This window comes from Cupressus sempervirens, chromosome 7 (genome assembly GCF_028749045.1).
Source record: "Cupressus sempervirens isolate cs-2001-9-10 chromosome 7, ASM2874904v1, whole genome shotgun sequence".
Classification (NCBI taxonomy): Eukaryota; Viridiplantae; Streptophyta; class Pinopsida; order Cupressales; family Cupressaceae; genus Cupressus; species Cupressus sempervirens.
The window spans coordinates 323401755-323408575 of NC_143124.1; positions in this window are offsets into that span (position 1 = coordinate 323401755).

Genomic DNA, 6821 nt, shown 5'->3' on the forward strand with positions numbered 1-6821 from the left:
TGAATTCCATTTTTTTGTACATGTATAGAGATCCTGTATGTTTATTTTTGTTTTAGCTTATATGAGATTTGCAACGAAGAATGTGACAATTCCTAATGAATAACTACTTCTACATTAGGAATCTAATTAGCTCTCAATAAGGTGACAATATCGTCACATCTTCCCTGAAATATTATTATAAATCATTCTAAAGCTAAAAAGAAATGTGAAATTGTTATGTCCTTCGAATCTAGAACAAAGTATTCAGCCATATCTACCAGGACATACTTTAAACTAAGTGAATCAGAAGAGATAGGCGAATATATATTTATTTACAGAAAATAGGAACAACTTAGCATTTTTGCTAAAATAGTGGAATATGTGGAATATTCAATTATAGTGCACATCATTAGGCACATAGACTCATTTTGCTTAGCACATCACATGGCTGAAATGGGAACAATTTTAGCGTGTTTTCTTGTGGCAATGGCTGACATTTCTCCCAAACAATGGCTAGATTGTGCATCGTCCTCTGAAAAAAATAGGAATACAAAGCCAAGTGCTCGTGATTGCTCTTTGCACTTTCTCATCCTCCAGTTGAAGCTCTTCCGAATTTAGAAACACTTTCAGTCCCATGGCATCAAGCTTATTATCATATAAAAATGGAGCCTGGTCAGAAAATGATTTGGGAATCTTTACTGGCATGTGGGTTGCCATTATCACTTGACCACTTAGTAGAATAAGTCCCCACCACAATTTAAAACACATTGCTTTTATTAAATAATATTGCTAAACACTTTAGTTTATATCATGTATCTACCCAATTATACTTATCATTGCGGAAATAGCTGGGAACATAAAAATTACCAAACAAAAAACAAAAACCAGATGCCACTCTCTATCGCAGATTTTACTGGCTGAAGAATTCGACAAAATGCCTCACTTATCCCAAATGTGGTAAAAGGAAATTGGAATGGAAATACAAAAGTTAAAAAATAATATTCATATTGAAAGGCCGTACTAAGGTGAGAATGGGATTCGAACGCGACCTCCAACGAAAGGCGTTGGAAGGATTTGGAGTAAATCGACCTCTTAGAAAAAAGAGGCATTGGGGATTCGCCCCTCCAATCAAATGTTTTAAATTGATTGTTGTCTCTTTCATGTGTTTTAAATTGCTCGTTGTCTCTTTCTTGCGGCTTCTGATGAATTATAACGTGGTCTCTTTTTTGTGACTTTCTGGCATCCCATCTATATAAACCTCATCACCTCTTCAAAATTTCCCAAATCAATTTCTGATTTCTTTCACGTGAGAAAGGATCATGGCTACCTATTCCGAATTGGGCAAAAGGAGTACGATGATGTTTGGAATCTCACTGTGGTACGTTTGTTTGTTTCCTCCTAATCTATTCTTCACCTTGGAGAATATTATGTCTATTCTCTTTATTCATTATGAAGAGATAGCTCACCTAACGATCTCTTCCTTTTCAATATTTACGTTCTCCTCTATGTTTCATGATAGATGCTTGCTGTAGGAGAAGCGCACGTACTGAATTTAGCGGTCGACAACTGCACGTGTAGGTCTTGCTTAACTCCAAGCCCACCCCCTCCAAGCCCGAGCCTGCCGCCACCCACCCCAAGCCCACCACCACCAAGCCCGAGCCCACCCCACAAAGCCCACCACCAGCAAGTCCAAGCCGACTGCCACCTAGTCCACCACCACCAAGTCCAAGCCCACCGCCCCCTAGTTCATCACCACCAAGTCCAAGTGTGCCCCCACCTAGCCCAAGCCCTCTACTGCCAAGCGCGAGCCTGCCGCGGCCTAGTCCACCACCTCAAAGTCCAACCCCAGCCCCGCCACCACCTGGTACACCACCACCTAGCCCAACCCCAGCCCCAGCCCCACCACTGCTTAGTCCACCACCACCCAGCCCAACCCCAACCCTAGTACTTACACTTGCACCTCAAACCCTAGAAGAGGTGGAGGTGATGTTTAGTATTGTACAACCCGTGGGCAGTGGAGTCTTGAAGGTTGTGGGAAATGCTTCCATATTAGGCAATAGAAATGTTCATAATGTGCTGAACATACACTAATCGATGGTGATGTTTGGGTTCTCACAGTGGTCTGTATATTAATTTTGTGCAAGAGAGTATTTCTATTGTTTTGGTTTCTCATAACGCTGGACCTGAGCTGACGTAGAACTTTATACTCATCGCCCATTTTCATTTGTTTTTCAGCCATTGACTGGAGGAGAAACATACGAGGTGAGTTTGACTGTCAACGATTGTTATTGTACCGCAGATGATACCTATAATTTCACGGTACCTGTAGAAGAACCCCAGTATATCATGCTACTGAATGGCTTTTTCAATTGTAGCCCTTGCTTAGGCTCAGATTTGGGCAAATCGATGATGTTCACCACCATTCAGTGTTGTTAAGATGTTCTCTAATTTTAAGCATCTTGTCTAAGTAAATGGCTGGGTTCTTTTATGGTTGCTATTATAAATAAGTGCTATAGTTTGCACCTTCCCATGTTATATTCACGTGTACGAGCGGAACCATAATATATGTTATATTTAATTTATCTATGAAGATTAATCTTGTCAAGTTGTCTAGCTAGGTTTATTAATTGTGTATATTATCAAATACAGCAAAACATATTTACATTATTTTTCAAAATAGTTGAGAACAAATAAGCTTTATGTATGATTGAATTATACATTTTTTAACTTCATAGGCATCGTACTATTCTAATCAAAATTAAGTATTTTTAAATACTAGTATATTATTAATAATTTTTTATGGTTAAGATGCACATTTCTTACATTTATAAATTAATACAACTAATTTTGACGTATCCCATTGGCTTGAACAATTGAGGTCCTTTAATGCAAAATATTAATCAACTTTTAAGCAAACTAAATTCTTAAATGTCAATTGATCAAGTAGTGTACGCCCTCTACTCTGCACAAGTGTAAATTTATCTTTCTACTATTAAAACAAAGGTTATATATTCAGGCATGAACATAGTTTTGTGTAGTGAAAAAATATAAATCTATATGAAAATTATATAAATTTGTTCTAACAAAATAATTTTTTTCTTCAAAATTTCTCTAGAAGAAATTAATATCAAGACTTTATTTTGATATAATTGAATGAATTAGATCTATTCTATTTTAAGATATATTTTTTTGGTGTTTTTAATCAGTAAAAGGCCAAAAGCATTTGATTATAGATATAATAAAATGGGTAATACATTGTATTTTACTCCATTCAAATGGTCAATGGTTGGAAAGAAAAGAGAAGAAAACCTCTAGTCTTGCCTAGGACTTTCATCCTATACAAGGTTATATATTAAAAGGGGCATAGCCTAGTTTACATAGAGTCAAGGTGATATATATATATATATATATATATATATATATATATATATATATATATATATATATATATATATATATATAGATATATATAATCGAGAGAGAGAGAGAGATCTATATACATGTAGATATATATGCATACATATACATATACATATACACATATATATACATATACATATATATATACATATATATATATACATAATCATGTGTATATGTATGTATGTACACACACATACACAGATATATATACATACATACATGCACACACACACACACACACACACACACACACACACACATATATATGTACATATATATACACATGTATGTATGAATGTATATATGTGTATCTGTGTGTGTTTCAACATGCTATTTTAGTGTTAATGAACAAAAGTAATACATCATCATTTGATAGAGTTAGATATTACCTGTTCTCCTTCTACTTTCTATCTTAAACTTCAAACTTATAGAAATTGTTAGCAAGGTTAGAAATTTTATTATTATCCTCATAGATTATTATCCTAACCAATTATTGTTCATTATACTTTGATCCTATTTAGAACCCTAGGCTATTTATAGGTTTTTGATACAAGTAGGACTATGAGTAATACAAGAAGATTCTGAATAGGGGATGTTTTAAATATAATTTTAAGGTTAATGTTAATTTTTAAGTAGTAAGAAGCTATGTGGATAAAATCTAATGAAACTTAGGAAAAGTCTGATTAATGATAAAGATTCAAAATAATGACCACGTATGAGACATGAAAGATAGGTGGGAAAGTTACTAATGGGAGAAAGAATATTGCTGAAAGGTTAGTTTTCAGGGATCCAAGATGTGTCAATGTAGTTATGGTCTTCTTTTAAGGGAATGAATAATAAGACATCATTGATCTAAACTTTATTAAGAAAATAATCTTGGTCATTAGAATTACATCAATTAGACTAAACTCTTAATAGATAGTGATGTGCAATTATAACTTCAATCCAAAATATTAATCTTTTAATGCAAAATCATAATGGGTATACTTATGATACTAAAGATTACCAGTATTTCAAGACAACATAGAGAAAAATAGTAAATATCATTTTAACCATATATTTCTAATTCATATAATATTTTAGTAATGTACAATATGTATGGATGGGAGAATTAGTGTACTAAGTTCATTGAGAGGGACAAAATTGATGAGCAGGCTAGATCCTACAAAATATGGTGAACCCCACATATTACAATGGAGAAAGGACAAAAATCCATAAAGGAATATAACCTACATAGAATAGAATCTAGATCCCTATAAGATACTTGAACCGTAGCATAATATAACATGAAGAAAAGAATGAGGCTTTGACAAACATTTGTAATTCCATATGTATCATAAAAAAAAAGGACAAAATAGCATAGTATAGATGTTTTGATCTTGTCTCAGGAAAAAAACTCTTTTCTTTTCTAAAACACTATGATACTATTGTAAAGTCCATCAAATTCCAAATGCTAACTATTGAGGGAGAAAATAAAGACTCTTTGCTCTTGGCTATACCTATTAAAATTTGGCATTGAAAAGTCCAGCTTGCTAAGTCAAAAAATTCACACTAGGCTAAATGTAGTCATCAAATAGGGGAAGATAGATTACCAACCAAGCTGAATTGTGCTCCCTGATAATGTCTCTCCATCTGAGGAGGAAATCTATGTTGGCTTTCATCTTAGGAAAAACCTTGTTAAAAATTATGTAGGTGTTTGATTCAAAAAATAGGGTGCGAGGGGACAATAGTAAAAACTAGACTACTAGAGGAAAATGACAAATACTCAATTGGGAAGGGAATAAAGGTTCTAGTCAATGTCCATAACAAATTTTTCTAAATGTTCAAGCCAAATTCAATCAAAGAGGTTACAGAAAAGGCAGATGATATCCCACACATCCATATAGACAAGAGCTAGGCAGGAGACAAAAAAGCCTACTATATCACTATTTTTACACCAAGTAAAATTGAAGTTAAAAAAAACTCTCATCAATGACCTTAATGATGGTAATCCTATATATGTCATTGATAGGGTTGAGTATCTAACTCCATCACTCTTATTTAATAGAGCCTCTAAACACCATAGTTCACACTTCACATGTATGAAATAGAATGATTGTAGTTTCCATTTTAACAATATTTATTCAGCATTAAGGGGGAGGGTGGAGATTACATTCTTAAATTACAAATAAAATGCTCTAAAATATTGCAAAATGTGACATCAACATTAGGAATATCATCATTAATCATCATGGAGTACTGGATACCTTGTTAAAATAAGAATCGATAGCCTTTAAATCATATTAGTTGTAATTATTAAGTGAAAATAAAGATTAAAATGAAGAGAGGAAAAAAGTAATGTCTAAGTGTAAATAAAGATTAAAAATGAAGAATTTAGGGGAAAGGGTGGATGAAAAATATATAATCTAAAAAGTAAGGGTATGGTATTAGGGAATAATAGTGGAGTCTAAACCCATCACTCCCTTATTAGGCAAGAAATCTCCTTCAAAGTTTCCTTGTTGGAAACTATGTTGGAATATAATTTCATAAAATGAGTTCAATAAGGGAAACTTATCATTTCTAGTTTAGAATTACTCTGACAAGTTCAGGTGGATCTTTTCATTAATGCATTGATAATGATTTGTGAGTCTCCTTCTACAATGAGCTTTCTAATGTTTTGGTCTTTTCTTATCTTTAATCCTTATTTAAGAGCTTCTAGTTTTTCTATATTATTATTTTCTTTACTGATGAGTTCTGATCCTTTTATTATCTAGTTTTTGTTATCCACATGTAGGATGCATCATATTCCTACTATTCCCAAATTTTCTTTTCATATTCCATCAAAATTTAGTTTTCGCATCCTATTCATGGGGGTTCCCATTTACAATTCTTGCATTCTTAGTTATTTTTCTTATAATATATTGGTGGGGAGTTGATTAAGTTAGTCCATTTTTTCTTCATTTCCATGTCCCAATCCAAAAAAGATCCTTCTTCTTATGCTACTTTTCATAGATAGTTATTCATAACTTCTTGTATACTTGCTTCCACTTTGTTTAGGAAGGAGGGTATACCAATTTTAAGATTTTTAAGATTATTATTTTTCTTTCCTTCCATATTTCCCATAATAGGATGTACAGAGTAATATTCCACATTTTACTATAAACGCTACATTTACTGAAGGTGGGTCAACATCTTCGATGGAGATCCAGGTTTTTGTGCAGTGGAGTAGACCAGTTAAGTTTGTGTTTCAATGAATCCCAATATTTTAGAGAATACAAACATTGATAGAGTAAACATGGGGCATCTTATGAGTTGAATTTGTAGAGGTAAGATCTAGATGGCCCTTCAAAACCTAATATAGTAAATTTATTAGCAATGAGGATCCTATTTTGTACGATTGCCCATAAAAACATTCTTGCTTTTGGTAGATAGGCTTGGTC